The sequence below is a fragment of the Odocoileus virginianus genome, chromosome 1 (assembly GCF_023699985.2).
Source record: "Odocoileus virginianus isolate 20LAN1187 ecotype Illinois chromosome 1, Ovbor_1.2, whole genome shotgun sequence".
NCBI lineage: Eukaryota > Metazoa > Chordata > Mammalia > Artiodactyla > Cervidae > Odocoileus > Odocoileus virginianus.
The window spans coordinates 106,343,136-106,365,334 of NC_069674.1; the positions used below are offsets into that span (position 1 = coordinate 106,343,136).

A 22,199-nucleotide genomic window follows, 5' to 3' on the forward strand; every position below is an offset into this window, starting at 1 on the left:
AAGAAGGAATCTTCCATTGTGACCAAAACTACCTGCTTTAGCTACTAGATAGTCCTCTTTGCAAATACACAGCACATATTCCTCCCAGCCCCTGCCCTGTCCTCACGCTTTCCAAGCTCACCAGTTCTCGACACGCCAATGATGTGCTTTGAGCCTTGCATGCGTTACCTGGATGGGAAACAGATAAGTATCTGGTCTTGTTCCAGTTCCTGGTACAATACCCCTGAAACTCATGGGATTTCCAGAGTGGTGAGGTCTTTTGTTGATGAGGTGACAGACGGCTGGGGGGCTGGGGTTCCCTAAACAGCCTCAGAATTGGGGCTCACAAAAAGGCCAAGGTACGGTTTGAGGGCTGGAACTTGCAGCCTCATCCTATGACCTCTGGGGAGGGGAGAGGAGCTGGAGACTGAATTAATCACCAATGGCCAATGAGTTAATCAATCACATATAAGGAATGGCGCCTCCACATAACCCCCAAAGGACAGGGTTCGGGGAGCTTCCTGGTTTGGTGAACACTCCGGGGTGCTGAGAGGGGTGCACCCCACCCCTACACCTTACCTTATGCATCACTCCCATCTGGCTGTTCCTGAGCTGTGTCCCGGGGCCACGTCAGGCCCTTTAACCTGTGGGGTCTGGTTCTAACTCCGGGCAGATGGTGTCAGAGCTGAGCTGAGCAGTAGGACACTCAGCTGGTGCCTGAAGAGCTGGAGAATTGATGTTGGGAGGAAACACCTTACATTTGGTGTCAGAAGTGTTGTGAGTAAAAACAGCTCAACCTGACAGAGCAAAACAGGTCCTGTGGCTAAGGTCTGTCCTCCCGCGGAACTCAGGCCCCAGGCAGGGCCCCTACCCCGGACCCCGTGGGCTCAGAAGGGCCCTTCACGCCCTCGGAAGATTGCATGCTTCCTGGCCCTTCAGATCCACCAGCAGAAAGAGGGCCAGAAGGAAGAGAAGGCAGGTCCCTCTGCTCCCCCATCACAGCTCAGCTTTTCTGCATCCAATAAATAGAGCACCCCCTTTGCCTTCTGGGTCTCTGCTGATTCACTCTCCTTAGCTCCAAAGTGCTCTTTGAGGCACGCACCTGAGACCCTTCAGACCCCCCACCTTAACCATGACGTAGGACGGGGCAGCCCATACTACGCAGGATGCGGGCAGGGTGTGCTCAGCCAATGCAGCCAGACTAGATGTCAGAACCACCCTCCCACAGCAGCCTGGACCATCCTGCAGAGCTTCTCCCCACCCATGGAGGCTGCTACAAGGGCCCCCACCTGACTCTCCCCGACCCAGCCTTGAACACAGGTCACCTCAGCTGACCAGTGGCATGTGGCTCCTGCCATCATAATTTCCACTTTGCACCCATATTTTAAACCCAAAGAGTCTGAGAATGCCAAGAGACCGAAGATCCAGACTTCCCCTTACTTGGCCTCAGTAACTCTGGACCCAGAGACTAAATCCTTGGGAAAGATTTTCTTAGAAATGATGCTGAACTTCAGAACTCTTCATCCAAGACGTGGCCCTGCAAACAGCATCCCTTGTCAGAGCCCACATGGGCCCCACTCCAGGTGCAGAGGACGGGGACCCAAGGCGACCCCTCAGACCTTGGCTGGTCCCCGTCCTGCAAGACGCAGGGCTCTGGGTCACTCAGCACCTTCCCCTCTTCTCCTTTGCCCCCAACAAATAAGCTACCAAAGGGGGCCCACAGCAGAGGGAAGATGTCACACGTCCAGTGTTTCCAGAATGGCCTCACAGTTGGGAGGTGGGGGCTCCCTCTCCCCCGGGGAGCCAGGCACAGACCCAGACAGCAGGGCAGACGGCGACAGTGACAGTGTACCTGCGTCCCCATCAGAGCCGATCCCGATGGTGCTTCCTTCCTGGGGCCTGGGAGCTGCAGCCCCCGGCGTCTCCTGCCTCCTCGGGTTTCCTCAACGGATTACTACCCCCGGGGAAAGAGGATCTATTTCTGACCTGAGAATGTGAGATTGACTCTGCTAAATAGGGCAAGGGCCTCCGTAATACCCGTCACCTCTATCCTCAGGTTCCTACTCCCCAGGGAGCCGAGAGGAACCAGTGCCTGCACGCACGTCCTCACCTCGGGCAAGCCCCAGGTGACCCTGCCAGGCTTAAAGAAGGCCCTGTGCACTCAAACAGCACCCGGGCACCCCCAAACCCAGCACTGACCTACCAGAGGCTACATGAGACAGCCATGAGGATGCAACTCGATGCAGGAGGACTTCTGCACCCTGGGAACCGCCCCCAGTAACCACCGGGGGCTCAAGAAGTAAAGAAAGGCCAGAACTGTGATGGGCATGATGAGGGCACGAGCCGGTCCCACCTCCAAAAGGCCTCAAACCCTGGGCCTTGGCGCGACACTCCGAGCCACAACGGGACCACCCAGCCGGGAAACGGGCAGGAGCACGGCTCTGCCCGTAGACATGACAGCCCCGAGACCATCCTGAGCCCAAGGGTCCCGGGACTCTCAGGAACACATCATCTTTCCTGCAAAATTTCCCCAGGAAAACAGAAATGAATGAAGACCTACTGTGTGTCGGGCACCATGCAAGGAACTGACTTGCATTTTCCTCTAAGGTTCACAAATCCTGGGAGCAAAGAATCCACATCCCCTCCCCCTTTCCCCTTCCTCCTCCCTGGAGGCACCCAGGGGCACAGAGGATGATGAAGCTGGGGTTCTGAGAAGGCAATTCTAACCCTTCCACCAACACACACTTGACCCTGAACAAGGCATCTGTCTCTGAGGGCGCCCGTCTCCCCAGGTACCGAGGGAAGACCCTCTCTTCCCCCACCAGCAGGGCTGTCCTGAGGATCACACGACATGCATTCCTGTAAACTCAGCTTCACAGAGGAAGGAGTCACCCCTCACCCAGTCAAGCGCTTGCTCTGCTCCTTTCCAAACAGCAGCACAGGATGCTGGCCCAGCACTTCTAGAGTCCCGCAGACACGGCCCCATCACCCCACCCAGCAAGGACAGGACTAGGATGTGAAGGGCCTCATAACAACCGCCTCAAGCTTCCGTGTTTCATATGGCGTTCTCCTAAAAGTCACTTACGCTGTGACTGTCACATCTTAACACTCTGTCTGAAGCATAAAGATCATTCTAAGAAGAAAGGCTTCTAGAGAAATGAAGGACAAAAAGCTGGAAGAGATGCACACCCTCAAATATTGCAGATTGGTAAACTTCTCCCTTATCAGTAATTAAATGTAAAAAGATTAAACTGGCAGAATGGAGGGAAAAAAAAAAAACCACAGGATCCAACAATGTGCTAAGACTCAGTTTTAACCCAAAGACATAATCAGGTTGAAAAGAAAATGATGGGAAAGTCTATTTCATGCTAATATTAATAAAAGGAGACCTGGGACCACTATACCAACATTGGCCAAAATATACTGTAAGTCAGAACTGTTACAGAAGACAAAGAAGGACATTCTATGTTGAGAAAAGAGCCTCAAAATATATGAAGTAAACGCTGACACAGCTGAAGAAAATATATGTACAGCACTACTGGCTGGAGGCCTTGACATCCCACCTTCAGTAACGCGAGGAGCAAGCAGACAGAAGATCAGTAAGCAAACAGAAGACCTAGACAACTCTATAAACCAAACAAACATCACAGACACACCCAGAACGCCCCCTCAGCCACAGGAGAATACACATTTTCCTTACGCGTACCTGGAACATCCTCAAGGATAGACCATATGTGCAGCCAGGGAGAAAGCTTTTCGAACATGAAGACCCACAGCCACCATCTCACTAAATAGTGAAAGACTGAAAGTTTGCCTCGAAGATCAGGAAAAAGACAAGGATGTCCATACTCAACACTTCAATTTAACACAGCATTGCCAGAGCTATCAGGCAAGAAAAAGAAATGAAAGGTACCCCAATGGGAAAGGGGGCTACCCCAGTGGCAGGTAAAGAATCCACCTGCAAAGCAAAAGATGCAGGTTCGATCCCAGGGTAGGGAAGATCCCCTGGAGAAGGAAAATAGCAACCCACCCCAGTATTCTCACCTGGGAAATTCCATGGACCGAGGAGTCTGGCAGCCTATAGTCCATGGGGTCACAGAAAAGTCAGACACAACTCAGGGACTAAACAACAACAAACTGGAAAGAACTAAAATCATATCTGTTTGCACATGGATCTTATATGAGAACATCTTAAAAATCAGACACACGCAAGGAATTATGAGTTAATAAATGTGTCAAAGTTACAGGATATAAAATCAACATGCAAAAACTAGCTATGTTTCTATACACTAACAATGAACAAGCTGAAAAGGAAATTTAAAAAACAATTTTATTTACAATAGCATCAAGAATAATAAAATAATTAAGAGGAAATTTAAACCAAGAGACAAAAGACCTGTACACTGGAAACTACAAAGCATTTCTACATGAATATAAAGAACACATAAATAAAGAGTTATCTTGAGTTCATGGACTGGAAAACTTAGTATCAAATGTCAAAACAATCTACAGATTCAATGCAATCCCCATCAAAATCCCACTGGCATATTTACAGAAAGAGAAAAATTCATCCCCAAATTCGCATGAATCCTCAAGGGACTCCAAATTGCCAAAATAATCTTGAAAAAGAACAAAGTTGGAAAATTCACATTTCCTGATTTCAAAACTTACTACAAAGTAATCAAGACACTGTAACATTGGCATGAGAACAGACACAGGCTAATGGAATAGAACAGAAGGCCCAGAAACCCTTACATATATGGTGAGTAAATTTTCAACATGATGCCAAGAATATTAATGGGGAAAGGATAGTGCTTTCAATGACTGATTCTGGGGAAACTGGATATCCATATGCAAGAAAATGAAGTGACCCTTTACTTTACCGCATAAACAAAAACTAGCTCAAAATGGATCAAAGACCTAAACACAAGAGCTAAAACTAAAACTCTCAGAATACATGGGGGAACATCTTCATAACACTGGATTTAGAAATGACTTCATGGATACGGTACCAAAAGGAAAGGAAACAAAAGAATAAAATACATAAATTGAACTTCAGAATTACAAACTTCTGCATATTATTGAGACAAGAGAATGAAAAGACAGTCTACAGAAAGGGACAAATAGTTACAAATCATGTATCTGATAGGGGGTTAATATCCAGAACAGATTAAAAAATGCCTACAACTCAAGAACAAAATGCAAATCAAGACCACAATGAGATATCACTTCATGCCTATTAGGAAGGAAGGAAGGAGGGAGGGATATTGGAAATTACCAATTATTAGTATGGATGTGGGAGAAATTGAAACGCTTGTGCAGGGTTGATGGGAATGAAAAACGGTGCAGCTCTTGTGGAAGAGTCTGGATGTTTGGTCAAAAATAATAGCTCTTGTGATACGGATTAACCTTTGAGAAGCACTACCCACTCCAGTACTCTTGCCTGGAGAATCCCATGGATGGAGGAGCCTGGTGGGCTACAGTCCACAGGGTTGCAAAGAGTCGGACGCGACTGAGCGACTTCACTTCACTAAGCTGAGCAGCATCACCACGATACCTGATAATCGATGACAAGGGAACAGAGTCCAGAGCCCTGTGGGACCCGTTAATGCACACGCTGACCAACTAGGCTGCAAGAGCACAAAAGCTCCCCAGACCCCACTACAGAAGGAAGGATATTGGTGGTGGAATTTTTCAAAAGACAGAATGAAGAAGTGACCATGCAGAGTGAAGACTGACACAGAAGGCAGTTTCCCGGATGAAAAGAAGACCAGGGCTGCGACAAGGTCACTTTCTTTGATGGGAAACACCACTTGCCCCACGTGCCTGCACAGGGCGAAACTCATGCTGACAGAGTAATATGAACAGGGTCCAAGCCCAGCCGGGCAGCCTCCTGGGGACACAGGTTTGGTCTTTCTCCACTGACTGAGGTCACCTGGGGTTCTCACCTGATGCTAAGATGGGACGGAGCTAAGCAAAGCCTCAACAGCCACGAGGGGCTGCAATGTATCCCTGTATCTTATTGCATCATTATACAATAAGTAGGCAGGGTTTCCAGGCCATTCAAGATCCAAAAGCCTGCAAACTTTTCTGAAAGTGCCAAACAAAAAAGAAACCACTGAAAACAACCTACAGGAACCCAACTAAATGTCAAAGCAGACTCTGCACGTTTTTTATAAATGTAAAGTATAGACATATTTATGAACACAATGTGTGAATGGAATACTACTCAGCCATAAAAAAGATGGAAATAATGTCATTTGCAACAATACGGATGGACTTGGAGGACATTATGCTAAAGTGAAATAAGTCAGACAGAAAAAGACAAATACTGTATAATATCACTTATCTGTGGGACCGAAAAAGAAACAAAATCAGAGAACACAGTAGTGGTTACCAGTGTGCTGGGGGGCGGGGCAGCAATATAGCGGTGAGGAGGTACAAACTACTGGGTTTAAAACAGGGTCAAGAATGTGTTATACAACATGGGGAATCTAGCCAATGTTTTATAACAATAGCAAATTGAAAGTAATCTTTAAAAAAACTGTATAAAAATTTAATTTTTTTAAATGGTAAAAAAACAGAATGCCACATATAACAATATAGAGCTAATCACTAAAACCTGTCAGCAAAATTCCCAAATTAAGTAATAGCATCAGTAACAATAGCTCTTACAAGGAAGGTAAAGCGTCCTTTTAGGAGAATTTCTAAAGAAAATAAAACAAAAATAAAACGAGAGGAAATGCACGCACCTTAGTACACAAAAGGAGGCCCTGGCCAGCAGCATGCACGTGACCTGCAGGCTGGACAGTCTGGCCCCACGCAGCTCACTGAACTGGAACCTGCATGATAACAGCATCCCTCAGAGGTCTGTGGGCATGCTGAAGTTTAACAAGTACAGTTTTCAGACACCATTAATACTTGTGTCCATACAGAAAATTTCCAGCTCCCTCCAAAAAAATAAGTGAAAAACACACACTTTTTTTTTTTAATGGCTGTTATTGTTCAGTTGCTAAGTTATGTCCTACTCTGCGACCCCATGGACTGCAGCACACCAGCTTCCTCCATCCTCCACTATCTCCTGAAGTTTGGTTAAATTCTGTTCATTGAGTCAGTGATGCACCTAACCATCTCATGCTCTGCTGCCCCTTCTTTTACAGTCAGTCTTTCTCAGGATCAGGGTCTTTTCCAATGAGATGGCTTTTCACATCAGGTGGCCAAAGTATTGGAGCTTCACCATCAGTCCTTCCAATGAAGACTCAGGGTTGATTTCCTTTAGGACTGGTTTGATCTCCTTGCAGTCCAAGGGACTCTCAAGAGTCTTCTCCAGTACCATAGTTCAAAAGTATCAATTATTCAGCACTTGGCCTTCTTTATGGTCCAACTCTCACATTTGTACATGACTACTGGAAAAACCATAGCTTTGACTATATGAACCTTTGTCATCAAAGTGATCTCTCTACTCTTTAATACACTGTCTAGGTTTGTCATAGCTTTCCTTCCAAGGGGCAAGTGTCTTTTTAATTTCATGGCTGCAGCCACCATCCTCAGGGATTTTGGAGCCAAGAAAATAAAACCTGTCACTATTTCCACTTTTTCCCATTCTATTTGCCATGAAGTAATGGGACTGTTTGCCATGATCTTAATTTTTTGAATGTTGACTTTTAAGTCAGCTTTTTCACTCTCCTCTTTCACCCTTATCAAGAGGCTCTTTAGTTACTCTTTGCTTTCTGCCATTAGAGGGGTATCATTTGCACATCTGAATATGAAGAATTGATGCTTTTGAACTGTGGTGTTGGAGAAGACTCTTGAGAGTCCCTTGGAGAGCAAGGAGATCAAACCAGTTAATCCTAAAGGAAATCAGTCCTGAATATTCATTGGAAGGACTGATGCTGAAGCTCTAATACTTTGGCTACCTGAATGGACTCATTAGAAAAGACCCTGATGTAAGGAAATATTGAAGGCAGGAGGAGAAGGGAATGACAGAGGATGAGATGGTTGGATGGCATCACCAACTCAACGGACATGAGTTGAGCAAGCTCTGGGAGTTGGTGATAGACAGGGAAGCCTGGTGTGCTGCAGTCCACCGGGTCACAAAGAGTTGGACACGACTGAACAACTGAACTGAACTGAATCTGTGCATCTGAGGCTGTTGACATTTCTACCAGAAATCTTGATTCCAGCTTGTGATTCATCCAGCCTGGCATTTCACATAATATAGCTTGCACATAAGTTAAATAAGCAGGGTGAGAATATACAGCCTTGGTGTACTCCTTGTCCAATTTTGAACCAGTCCATTATTTCATGTTTGGTTCTAACTGTTGCTTCTTGACCTACGGCCTGGTTTCTTAGGAGGCAGGTATGGTGGTCTGATATTCCCATCTCTTGAAGAATTTTCCACAGTTTGTTGTGATCCACATAGTCAAAAGATTTAGTGTAGTCAGTGAAGCAGAAGTAGATGTTTTTCTGGAGCTCACTTGCTTTCTCCATGATTGAATGAATATTGGCAATTTGTTTTCCGGTTCCTCTCCCTCTTCAAAACCCAGCTTGTACATCTACAAGTTCTTGATTCATGTCCTGTTAAAGCCTAGCTTGAAAGATTTTGAGCATTACCTTGCTAGCATGTGAAGTGAGCACAACTGTACAGTAGTTTAAACATTCTTTGGCATTGCTCTTCTTTGGGATTGGAATAAAAATGGACCTTTTCCACTCCTGTAGCCAATGCTGAATTTTCCAAATTTGTTGACATACCGAGTGAAGCACTTTAACATCATCATCATCATCTTTCAGGACTTTTGAGTAGCTCAGCTGGAATTCTGGTATCTCCAGAATGTTTTGTTCATAGTGATGCTCCCTGAGGCCCACTTGCCTCACACCCCATGATGTCTGGCTCTAGGTGCGTGACCACACCATAATGGTTACCCAGGACCTTAAGGCCTTTTTGGTATAGTTCTTTTGTGTATTCTTGCCACCTCTTCTTAATCGCTTCTGCTTCTCTTAGGTCCTTACTGTTTCTGTCCCTTGTCATGCCCGTCCTTGCATGAAATGTTCCCTTGATACCTCCAATTTTCTTGACGAAATCTCTAGTCTTTACCATTCGATTGTTTCCCCCTATTTCTTTGCACTGTTCATTTAGGAAGGCCTTTTATCTCTCCTTGCTATTCTCTGGAGCTCTGCATTCAGTTGGATATATCTTTCCTTTTCTCCCTTGCCTTTCGATTTTCTTCTTTCCTCAGCTATTTGTAAAGTCTCCTCAGAAAACCAATTTGCCTTCCTGCATTTCTTCTTCTTTGGGATAGTTTTGGTCACCACCTCCTGCACAATATTACAAAACTCTGTCCACAGTTCTTCAGGCACCCTGTCTACCAGAACTAATCCCTTGAATCTATTCATCACCTCCACTGTATAACCATAAAGGGAACTGATTTAGGTCATACCGGGCCTAGTGGTTTTCCTTACTTTCTTCCATTTAAGTCTGAATTTTGCAATAAAGAGCTTGTGTTCCAAGCCACAGTCAGCTCTAGGTCTGAGGTATACTTGATTTACAATACTACATTATTTTCAGATGTAAAACACAGTGGTTCAAAATTTTATAGATTATACTCCACATATACTTAGTATAAAGGTTGTGACCTGCTCCCACTGCAGAGGGTCAGCCCCACAAAGACCACCAAAGGTCCAGGAGCAGAGACACGCACCAGAGTCAAGGTGGTGTATGGTCCCCCGGGCCACTCCTAACTGGACCTGAAGCTCAGCACTTTGTGGCATCATCAAAACCCCTGATCTGCTGGCCTTTCATCCCCACAGAGAACAAAGAGGGAAGGCGCCCACTTCCTGCTCACTCAGCTGGGAGGGAGGCGTTTGGCAGTACAAGAGGCAGGACAATAGCTACCTGTGTGCGACAGCTCCAAGGAAACGTCTATCAACACCCTGGCAGGAACTCCTGCCGTCAACCAACAAAGGGCAGCTGATCAAAGGGACAGTCCACGTGTTAACAGGTGACCTGGCTGTGTCTCTGAAGATGGTGGGCAAGAAGTCCCATCTGTGTTTGGAGCCATCAGTTGGACCCCATCAAGAACGCGAGATCTCCACAACATCTATGTCATTAACGGTCCCAGAGGTCTACTGTCAACGTGGGCAAAGGCTCACGGAGAAAGACACAATGTGACCAGATGTGTTTACCTGAGGCCCTGATGCCAGACTACACACCACCGAGATTAAACAGATGTCCAGCCAGACCGTTTTCAGCACAGAAAAATGTCCCATTTCCCCAAAAGCCTCTATCTGTTCACTTCCCCAGCTGGCTCCCACACCCACCGCCTGCCACTTGGCTTAGAGATAGTGGTTGGGTTTATCTGGGCACAGTTACTACTTGTTACACATTAAACAATGAAGATTATAAATGGTTACATAACACCGCCCCACAGCTAACGTCCACAGAGGCCGTGGGATCCCAACTCTGGGGACAGGATGGCCAGAGACCGGTCCAGGATCTCGGGTTCTGAGAACTCCCACCCCTGGAGCCCCTCTGTGCCAAAAGCCACAGCTAGGAGGGTGCCTTGCTGACCACCAGGGCCTGAGCAGGTGACCCTGGGCTGGCCCCTCCCAGCTGGGGCGTGGACCAGAGCAGAGACCACTGTGGGCTGGTCCCCGATGCATCCTGCTGTCAGCCCACTCCAGGCTGTGCTAGAGCCCGTGCACAGGGCCGCTGCATGCTGGCAGGCAGGGCGCAGGCAGGGCGCATGTGACTCCGCCCCTGCTCAGGAGCCTCTGAACGGAGAACCGGGTCCTGGGGACTTTGGCAGCCCTGTGCTGTGTTTAGTCGCTCAGCCGTGTCCGACTCTTTGAGACCCCATGGACTGTGGCCTGCCAGGCTCCTATGTCCATGGGGATTCTTCAGGCAAGAATACTGGAGTGGGTGGCCATGCCTATCTCCAGAGGATCTTCCCAACCAAGGGATCGAACCCAGGTCTCCCCATTGCAGGCATTCTCTACCCCTAGACACCCCTAGACACAGCCAATGTGCTCTAACTCAGAGGAGCATGGAAGGCTTTCCAGTGAGAGTGGGAATCACCCTGCCTCACAGATGTGCTGGATAGGCCTCACTGCGTCCTTCCACATGTGCGCACAGGACCCTCCAGCAGAACCCTGGCCCGCCGTCCTAGGCACACTCCTCTGCTGCAGGGGGAGGGCACTTCCAAGGGAAGTACAGAGCATGGCCGGTCCAGGTGCACCATGAGAATCCAGGACCAAACTCCTGTGACAGTGCAATGGTCCAAGACCTTGCATCCCCTGGATCCCTGGTTCTCGAGGCTATTCCAAACAACCCCTTCCTCCCCTGGTTATCCCATCTGCTCCCCTCTAGGCCACCTCCACCCTGATGGACAAGGACACACTGGCCACTGTCAGATGCCAAAGTCCTCCTTCAGTTTAGTCAGTCAGTTCAGTCGCTCAGTCGTGTCCGACTCTTTGCGACCCCATGAATCGCAGCACGCCAGGCCTCCCTGTCCATCACCAACTCCCAGAGTTTACTCAAACTCATGTCCATCGAGTCGGTGATGCCATCCAGCCATCTCATCCTCTGTTGTCCCCTTCTCCTCCTGCCCCCAATCCCTCCCAGCATCAGGGTCTTTTCCAATGAGTCAGCTCTTCGCATCAGGTGGCCAAAGTTACCCATCCTCAAAGCCCTGCAGAGCCCCATGCATGGGTAAATCCGAGACGCACCGTCAGTCAGACACATGACTGGGCACCTCGACTCTCTCCTCACACCTCTGGGGCCCATGTGACCAGCAAGGCCAGCCACTTCTAGTTTTCCAGGGTCACACCCGCCCTCAAAATGTCAGAGCAAGAATAGCAGGGATGGGAAAGGCTATTTCTTGAAGTCGCAAGCATAAAGCTACTGGATGTCATGGAGAAAGCAGGGCTCTATTTTAAAACGATCGAGGGACTTCCCTGCTGGTCCATCCAGTGGCTAAGATTCCCTGTTCCCAACGCAGAGGGCCCAGGTTCAATCCCACATACCACAACGAAGAGTTTGCAAGCTGTAACTGAAGATCTTGAGTGCCACAACAAATGAAGATTCCATGTGCCAGTAACTAAGACCCGGTGCAGCCAAACAAAGGACCATTAAAAAAAACAAAAAGATGCAAAGAAAATAACACACTACATGTGAGCAGGTCCTGTGCTAATCACTTTATATACATTGCACACATGTAACTATATACACACAAATGCACACACAGCCCTGACACAAAGTTTGACGGAGGCCGAGAGTAAGTGACTTGCATGAGTCCAAGCAAGTAAGGATGCCACAGTGCCCCTACCAGAGCACGCGGCAGGGAGGGCTGGAAGCTGTCCTTGGCCCTTAGAACATGGAACGCAGATGCGATGCCACATTCACAGGGGCGGGGAGCAGGGAGGCTCACTGGGGTGCCGAGCTCAGATGCAGAGAAGCCGCCCATGTGCAGCTCCCGGGACGGACAAAGGAGCAGAACTTCACCCAAGGAGGATGGGCTCCACGGTGATCAGACTCTGTTCTTTCAATATTTTAAAGCCAATCCAGTGACAGCCGCGGAGGCAGGTTCTGCTCTCAGAACCAGCAGGGCGGCCACCCTCAAGTGCAGGACCTTGAGCCCTCTTCCCAGTCTGCGCCCGCCACCACAGCTCGGAGGCAGACACAATGCGGAGGGAACCAAGGCACAGGGCCCAACCCGGAGAAGCCAGAAGAAATCAACGCGCACAGAGATGAGCTGGCCACGGTCCCAGGGCCAGTCCCTGGAGGAGAGACCCAGCTTTCCTCTGGGATCCGGACCTGAGGCCGGTCTGCTGCTCCTCGAGGTGGAGGCTCACGTGTGCCGGCCTACCCACCCCACTGCTCTCAGCCTGGATGCGAGCTCCTGGAGCTGATCACATGCGCCCTGCAGCCTCGGGAGCAGAAAGAGAGGACCTCCAGAGGGGATCTTTTAAAAGGCATAAAGCTGGGGGGGCGGGGGGGCTCACTCACAAATGTAAGAGCAGAACACCCAGCCAGGAGAGGAGATGGAGACCCACGCACCGCAAGCCCCAAGCATCAGGGACAAGGAAGCAAGGGGGGGCCCACGGGAAGTGCAGGGCTGAGTCTGGTCCCTCGAAGCCCCACTCCCGCTACAGGCGGGTGGGTTCCTCTCCTGAAGCAGTAACAGGGCTCCCAGTGCCACTCTGAGCACCGGAGGCTGCTGCTGCTGATGCCACACCTTGACGGCCCAGACTCCCACTGACCTCCTAGGCACGGCGGAGAAGAGGCTTCTTCAGACCGTCCGGGCTGCCAAGGCAAGGAGACCCCATACAGGGGCCCCAGGGTCTCCCCGCACAATGGGGGCCACCAAAGGGCCATACCCTGAGGCCCACCATCAGCCTCCCAGTGACATCTTTGAACACGGGCGGCACAGCAGGGCCCAGACATCGAAGCAAAGCCTTGAGCCCTGAAGACAAAGGTCACATAGAATGGGTCAGACAGCACCCTTCTGCCGCACCTGCCTGGGCTCCTGTGTGGCCAGTGCTGGAGAGAACCCTGTGGGTGCGGGCACGACAAGCCCCGAGGCCAAGGACCACGTGCCACGTGGCCTGCACCCACAGCTCCGTGGAGGGGTCGGGCAACAACCGACAGCTCTTCCTCTCCGCCACCGCCCCCAGGACTGCCTGGGGGTCACAATAGTGGACCATCAGCTTCTCTCAGTGGCCCAGGCGGCCAGCTGGGGACCAGCCTCAGGGCCCACCCTTCCTCCCCTCACACTGCCTCCCTCAGGAAAGAAAGAAAGTGCAGTCGCTCAGTCGTGTCCATCTCTTTGTGACCCTGTGGACTGTAGAACCCCAGGCTCCTCTGTCCATGGGATTCTCCAGGCAAGAACACTGGAGTGGGTTGCCATGCCCTCCTCCAGGGGATCTTTCTGACCCAGGGACCAAACCTGGGTCTACCGCATTGCAGAGTCTTTACCCTCTGAGCCACATATAACTTCTTGCTTGTCATAAACTCTGCTTTCTGGGTAAGCCAAATGTGCAGAAAAAGAAATAAAGTAAAAATTGGAGAGAAGAGAAACTACGGAAGAAATCTACCCCCCCCCAAAAGGAAGTATATCCAAAAAGCGGTTTAAAAAAGTAGTGCATCTGTGAAACAGGAGCGCTGTGCATTAAAGCAGGGGCAATGATTCGGGGTAGTGATGCTCCACGGCAGGGCCACTGACTACAACAAACTCCCCCGGTGGCTCAGCTGGTAAAGAATCCGCCTGCAGTGCAGGAGACCTGGCTTCGATCCCTGGGTTGGGAAGATACCCTGGAGAAGGGATCAGCTGCCCACTCCAGTATTCTGGCCTGGAGAATCCCCATGGAGAGAGAAACCTGGCAAGCTACAGTCCAGGGGGTTGCAGAGAGTCAGAAACGACGGAGCGCTTTCATTCACTGGTGGGGGATGCTGACAGCGGGGAGACCTGGGGGCAGTGGAGACAGGGAGTGTCCACAGTAAATCTCCATATTTTCTGCTCAATTCTGCAGTAACTGTAAAACTGGTCCAAAAAGTAAAGTCTAAATAAAGTAAAAATAATAATAAAGAAAGAGGTCCTCAGAAATTAACAATGAAAACAAAAATTTTAAATCCAGTTAAAAGTCAAGTTGATATACTCTGCAACTTAGAAGAACTCAATGAGATAAAAGATAATTAGAGAAACAGTCCAGCAGCTAACCATCAAATAAAAGTGATTCTAGGAAGAAAGAAAAGAAGATTGGGGGAGGGGAAAGAAATTAAAGAACTAATTTAAAAAACGGCCCCCAAGGATCTGAGTCTCCAGCTTGAAGGAGCCTTGATGTCCTCTGCACAATAGATGTAGATGCCAGAGCTACCAGGGATTTCTGAATAAAGACACAAAGAGAAAATCCTACAAGTTTCCAGACATGGAGAAAATAAATGAATAAAAGATAAATAAAACACTGAAAAGTGAAGGGTACAATAAGGACAAATTTGGACAAGCAAGGTCTCAAAAAATTTGCACGCATCTCTTCTTTGGAAGCTCTTATGAAATGCTCTCCATCAAACTGTGGGAAGAAGCCACGAAACAGGAATCATGAGAGCCAAGAGAAGAACAAAGGGCCCGCCAGGACCATGGAGGAGGAGACGGGATAAAGCTGAGCAGGCAGGCTGGAGGGCAGCCAGGCCCCTGGGGACAAAAGGCACACGAGACTGTTTCCCAGAGACACCCCTGGCTGGATACCTAAAGGTGTCCAAGAGAATATTTGCACACCTGTGTCGGCTTGGAGTGGGGGCTGGGGTAGGGAGCAGTAAGTACATAAACTACCAAGCAAAGGCAAACACAACTCCAGAAGAAAACAAGACGTCCTGGAAGACAGAGAAAGTGATCCCAGCACGCATGGCTGGACCACAGGCAGCCTTTCGGGCTGTCACCACGGCAGCCGCAGAGCGTGCTGGTCCAGCCGCTCTCACCAGAGACGACGGGAGACAGGAAGTACAAATCAGGATGCGAATGAGACAGACGCCCACTCCTCACCTTCCAAGAAGGCGACTAAAAGAATCCTACTCGAAGCTGAGCTTTGGGTGGGTGGGGGAGAAAGACAGGTGGTAAAGAACTGCAGTACATTGCTAAATATCTGCTTAGAAATATGGAGATGAATACAGAAAATGTTGATAAGCCTGGTTACTTCTGGGGAACTGACTCTTCAAACTACGTACATTTATTGCTCTGATTAAAAAAAAACACTAAACTTCAAAAGTCTGCCTGAGGTATTGAGGGATTAGAAAGCTACTGACCCTTTAAATGGACAGAACTTGTGTGGGAAGGCCAGGCCAGCGAGTGGAAGACAGGGCCCCACCTGGGAATAAGAGGACATGACCTAGGCCAGGGGTGTCCACTGCAGCCCTGCAGGTCCCGGGGTAGGGGGGGCCAGGCCAGGTCTGCAGTTAGGTAATGACCCAACCAGGGAGCAAGAAGCCGTCCTGACATACCCCTCCTCCACTGCGGACACGCTGAGAGGTCTCATGCACTCCTTTATCTATAGAAACATCCTATGGGGTCCCACGAAATCTACACAGTTCTTCAGAGGAACCCAATAGCATTTTGGAACAAGAAACCTGGAGGCTTTGGGGTAACACACCCACAATCTGTGCTGGTCCATACAGGACATCACCCGGCTCAACCTCCCAGCCCACGGGAAGATTCCCCAAGCAGGGTCCCACATTTCATGCAGGCATCACCCTCAGGCCTGACGAGACCTCCTATGCACACGATGCATTCAGTTGCTTCCGTCATGTCTGACTCTTTGCGACCCCATGGACTGTAGCCCGCCAGGCTCCTCCATCCATGCAATTCTCCAGGCAAGAATACTGGAGTGGGTTGCCATTTCCTCCTCCAAGGGATCTTCCAGACCCAGGGATGGAACCTGTCTCCTGTGCCTCCTGCATTGGCAGGCAGGTTCTTCACCACTGAGCCCCCAGGAAGCCTGTGTGCGTGATGCTACCGTACAACCCCCTGAACAGAAACGCTCCTCATTTGTAGCAGCTTTTTGGTCAAGGTGAGTTTCTTGGAGCAGAAAAAACCTAAGATTATTACTGATACGGGATACAATTAAAGTCTTCGTATTAAGGTGTGCTCACAACTCATAAAAGACTGGGAGAAAACACTCCCAGGGATGAAAAGTTTCCAAAAAAAATAAACCAAAAGCCCAGCAGGTGGGAGAAGTGAGTACTCGCAGGGTCTCTCCCCTCCAACAAGCATCTCAAATTTGATCCAGGCGGCTGGGGGGTCCCTTGCTGCTGGCAACCATGTGACAGGGGATCTTCAGGTACCTTCTGGGTTCTCTCCTGCAGAGTCAGACAACAGTGAGCTCGCAGCCAGGGCCAGACAGGCAGGCCGCCAGGCAGTGCCAGGGGCAGCACGAAGACAGTTGAAGATCCCAGCCACCCAACGTAGTTTCAGTTGCAGTGACGGTGAAGAGGGCAAAACACAGCAAACTCTTTTCAGGCCAAGTGCTTTCTGAGCCTGTGCTACCAGGCGAGATCGCGGCTGTTGGTACCCGGGCCCGCTGACCTGGCTCCAAGCCCCAGCTGGACTTCTGGGGGACGCAAGGCTGCCTGCAGCACCGCCCAGACACGGTGCAGGGGCCCCTGAGGCGCACAGGCAGCCCATCAGGATGTGCCGTTCATGTGTGTCAGTCCCAGCTGGGCGAGGTGTCTCTGCAGACCCCAGACACCGAGCACCCTGGGGTCCTAAGGACAGAGGCCACCCAGCCCCATGTACCTGCGTCCAGAGGGCTCATGCATCGTCCAGCATCACAGCGTGTCTGAGCCTGTGTATCCTAGCCACTGCAAATGTCTTGTTCCTGGTCACAAAGAACCAGTTTTTGATGTCTGCTCTTCCCCACAGTCTGGTTCAAGAGGTCTGTGGCCAGGCGAGGTCTCCATCCCACCATCTACCTCCGCTCACAGCATCCTACCCATGGGCTGCTCAGGCCAGGAGAAACTTCTGCTCACAGTGACTGGTGCTGAAGGCAGATTTCAGCCAGTGACACAAGGTTTTGTACAGCTAATGGGTCCAGAGACAAAAACACCAAAAAAGTAGTCTTCTTTCTAATTAACACAGAGAGACCTTGTAAATTAACAGAAAGCAGCATAACCCAGCATGCAAGCTGTTCTAAGGCAGGCTTAGGGTCACAGACGCAGCATCTCTGAGCTCTCACTACGTACCAAGATGCACACGACCCCAGAGGCACCCCACCTTCCCTGTAGGTTGGCACCCCACCTTCCCTGCAGGTCGGCACCCCTGTGACTTAACGTTTTACCAGTGAGCCAGTAAAAGCTAGCTCCGTGAGCTCACCCAGCTAGTTAAAGAAGACCAGGGGTCCAACTGAGGCAGAGTGCCTGGTGGGGTCATCAGTATCGTCCACCCACCTGGGCAAGAGCAGAAAAGAGCAACACGGTGGCACAGGAGATGCTAAAACACACAGTCCAACCTGGCAGAGGAAGCCCAAATGAGAAGCCCCTCAAATCAGGGGCCTGAACAATCCAGGAAAATCATGCCCAAGCCAGATGTAAAGTCACTGGTGGAAAAACAGGGATATTTGAGTTTTCCCAGTGGCATCCAGTCATGACCCACTAACTTCATCCTATGCGTCTGGGCAGGGATTCTAAAGCAAGACTATAACTTAAGTTATTTCTACCTCAACATCCACCCCTTTCCCAAATGAACAAAAGAGCACTCAAGCAGGTCAGGCTCTGCTTATTCTCAAGCCCAACTCTCCCACTAGAGGAGCAAAACGGGGTATCTCCTCAGGGCTGTTTTATCCCCAAAGCAGAAAGTCATGAGCACTCATTTCTAACTCTGGGTTGATTTTTGATGGCTTGTTTTGGTCTCAAAAACAGTCGTCCCATTTTTCCTTACGTTATTACAGAAAAGCCAGCAGACTGGTGATTTTAAGCTTTACCTGTTTTCATCTCCTTACAGTCAACAAGACATGATCATCAGGAGCACAAACACTGAACAGAGAAGGTGGGAGAACAGATAGCTCCCCAGAAACGTGCCATGAAGCATTAACACAATGTAAACGCCAGCCAGCGCGTGAGTGGATGCAATCAGTTATACACCTGTTGGTACAAAGACCTTGTAGATGGTTCCCAGGTCCCCAAAGCACCCATTTGCTGACCAAGTCGCTTGTCTGTTCTAACATCTTCCTTAATGTCCCAAATGCCCAGTTAAGCAAAAGATAAAGACAGGTGAAATAAAGTCTCAACAAGCAGAAAAAGTTTTAGTTAAATTATGAACATATGCCTGACTACATACATGAAAAGCAAAACAAATGTTTTCTCTTTATAGAATCACACAATTCCATGTTGGTTTACCAGTATGAGAAACTGACAAAGGGATCACACCCCAAGCCATAAACACACACACTTCCTCCCATGAAGCAGGACAGAACTCCCTATGGTCAGTGTCAGAGTTCTGACAGGCAGACCGGCCAACCACCATGCATGGTTCTTTTCACCTGTGGTTAAGAGTTGGGCAGAATTCCAAGGAAGTAAGTTCCTTAAACTATGTCATCTTGAAAAGTTTTATCAGCTATACCAACCTAAAATTCCTAAAGCTGTAAGAGGAAGGTAAAGGCACAGTGGATGTCTTTGTTCACGCAGGAGCTTGGTTTCTATACATTGTCAAGTCTTAGAACAGCCTCATCATCCAAATCAAAAGTTCCAGAGTCTGGCTTTGGTTCCTCTTTCCTGTGTGAGGGTCAGTGGCCACAGAGATGGTCCCTGTAACTGGGCCGGGGCTGTCCAGGTTCCGATCCTGGCAGCTACCACCCTACAAGCCCTGGCATGAACCTGCCCAGCTCCAGGTTCCTAGTCCACAATGAAAGGCACTTAGCCCAGTCCAAAAGCTGTACAAACCACAGGCAATACCCGGTAGATGACTTTAGCAGGGCACAGCTTTTATTAAAACACAATTCTAATTACAGTAAACATAACCACCATATCAGACTCATGACTTCGTGGTATCAAAATTTCCTTTCAAAACAAAGGTGTATCAAGCACAAAAAGTGAGCGGACAAAAGAAAACATTGATAATAGGCTAGTGATAGGGCAGGTATCCAGGAGCCACGGGAATGGGAACAGAGCCTGCTGGTTCTCCGGGTGTGTGACGGGCCCAGGGACGCTCCTAGGGCCATTTCTCTTTTAGATGCACAGAAGCATGAGCCACAGAGGACTGAAAAAAAAAAAAAAAAAAAAGAACCCAAAGCTTAAGATCTGGGGATAGCTCTGGCATTTGCCAGCCATGTGATTGGACATGCCAATTAACCTCCTGAGGCTGAGTTTGTGCGTGTGATTCTTTGCCACTCCAAGGACTATAGCCCACTTCCTTGGTCGATGGGATTCTTCAGGCAAGAATACTGGACTGGGCTGCCATTTCCTACTCCAGGGGATCTTCCTGACCCAGGGGCCAAACCTGAGTCTCTTACATCCATCTCCTGCATTAGTTGGTGGGTTCTTTACCACTAGAGCCACCTGGAAGCCCAAGCCTCAATTTCCAAGCCTGTAAAATGGGGAGCAGGAGGCCGCAGGGGATTAAGAGTCATCTGGCTTTGAACGCGTCCGGTAAACAGTGAAAGGCCACACAAGCATCCCTTGCTGCTCTTCTCAGTTACTTCCCAGTTGCTGGGTGTGTGACTGTCCTCAAATTCCCTCCCTGTGATCCGGGGATTGGCCTGTGTGGCCTTCTCTTTCAAATGTTTCCAATAAAACTCAAATATTATATGCAATAATCCTAGAGTTCTGATTTTTAACCGCAAAACCTAGTCATCTAGAATCATTCCTGGAAACACTTTGGTTTCAGAGCTTTTTTCCTAACAAATACTAACCTAAAAGACACCACCATTGCCAGAAGTCAGAACTTCTTTTGCTAGAGAAACCTAGAACCTATCTATTTTTCCTCCTGGAAAGAACGAAGGAATCAGCGGGTCAACTCCTATGAAAAACGTCCGGCTTGGTGCTGTAAACCCTAGTCAACGCCTGTTGCTGTGCCAACATGTGTTCTTAGTAAAACTGAGCGAAATGTTAGAGAAAGCACCACTTTGGAGACTCGGGGGCTCCGAACCGCTGAATCAGCATTTTCAGAAACAAAGTGTTCTGGGTTAGGCCTTGTAAACAGCAGCAAAGAGAAAGTTGTGCAATAACGCGTGTTTACTCACGAGCGCTACTTGTTTGGGTCTTTTCTTTGCATCTCTTGAATGAAGCCGGGGACAACGTTTGCAAGAAAGCTTTCTCTCCAACGAATGCATCAGAAAGATCCCGGCCCGGGCAAAGTCACCTGTGGCTCCCCTACGTGACCCACCGCCTCGCCGAGACAAACAACAGAAAGTTGGCCTTTCTTGCCACCCCAAGGCAAGAAAAACACAATAAAAAGTAGAGAATGTCTCATTTCCATAACGCACATGCTCCAGGGCCGTCCTCAGGCGGGCGCCGGGAGAGGCGATCCGGAGGCCGAGAGTTGCATCAGAATCGCCTTCGGAGAACCGCACGGCTCTTATCACGTTTCCTCGGCTGGCCGGCCGCTAACCCGCGAACCTTCGACTAGGGGTTAGGCCCCGGGGGCGGGGAGACCGGTCGCCAGCAGAACCAAAGGGAAAGATCCCAGGATCGGGCTCGCTCCGACTCCGGGGGGTCCGGCCCCACCGCCCGGCCACGGGCGCACCGGGGGCTGCAGGGGCGCGCGGCGCCCACCCTCCAGGCGATCCGGGAGCGCGGCCTTGGCCCTGACCGCCCGGCGGCGCAGCCCCCACCCCGGCCGGCCAGTGAGCCGCCGGCGTCGGACAGGAGGGTTCCAGAGGGCGCCGCCCGGGCTCCCCGACTCCCCGGGGTCGCCGACGCCGAGCGCCGCGCCCGGTCCCCGCCCTCGCGCGCCGCAGCCCCCGGCCCGAGGCGACGCCCTTCCGCCCGCCGCGCCCCCGCGGCGCCCGGCGTCCCCGGCCCGAGCGGCCCGCGCGCAGACAATGACGCCGGGACTGCAGCCCTCCCGCCCGCCGGCCACAAAGTAACTTGGCGCCTCGCTCGCCGCCCAACTCCGTACCTGCCACGGCGCCGTTCCCGGCCGCCTCCGCCTGGCCGCCCGCGACCCTCGGCGCGGCCGGGGCGGCGCCCGTCCCGCGGGGCAAGGGCGGCGCGCAGGGCGGTCCCGGGCCCCGCGTGCCGCCGCCCGGGGACCGCGCGCAAACTTTGGCTCCGCGCGGGGCTCCGCGGCTTCCGAGCGCCCAGCCCGCCACGGCGCGCCGCTCGCGTCCCTTCCTGCCTCCTCCCGGCCTCCCCACCCCCTCGATGGGCTTTAAACCCGCCCGGCCCCGCCCGCCGCCGCCGCCGCCTCCACCTCCGCCGCCTCCGCCTCCTCCCCCGGTCGCTTTTCCTGCTCCTCCTCCCGCCGCCGCCGCTGCTGCCACCGCAGCCCGGACCGCTCGGGGCCGCCAGCGCGGGCAGGGCCGCGGCCTGGGCGCAGGGCGGGTCGCGGAGGGAGCGCGGGGCGCCGGCGGGGTGCGGGGTCGAGCGCTCCAGGAGGTCTCTGCTGCCGGGGGCTGGCACGGGGGACTGGGAGCCGGCAGCTGGGCGTGGGCGCCCGGACCCCGTGTCCCGCTCCCGGGACTCCCGGACGCGGAACCGCGACCACCCAGCCTGGAGCCCCCTCGAAACACACATCAGACCT

At 50.9% G+C, this 22,199-nt stretch overlaps 1 protein-coding gene across 3 annotated transcripts in view; it reads right to left on the minus strand.

The window, feature by feature from the left end:
- The window catches only part of GRB10 (growth factor receptor bound protein 10), a 217,469-nt gene extending 195,688 nt beyond the window's left edge, over positions 1–21,781 (minus strand). For all 3 annotated transcript variants that reach the window (XM_070472078.1, XM_070472072.1, XM_070472075.1), the window contains exon 1: positions 21,576–21,781. The gene's annotated coding sequence lies outside the window, so the exon portion shown is untranslated. The remainder of the gene's footprint in view (positions 1–21,575) is intronic.
- Between the last annotated feature and the right edge of the window lie 418 nt (positions 21,782–22,199).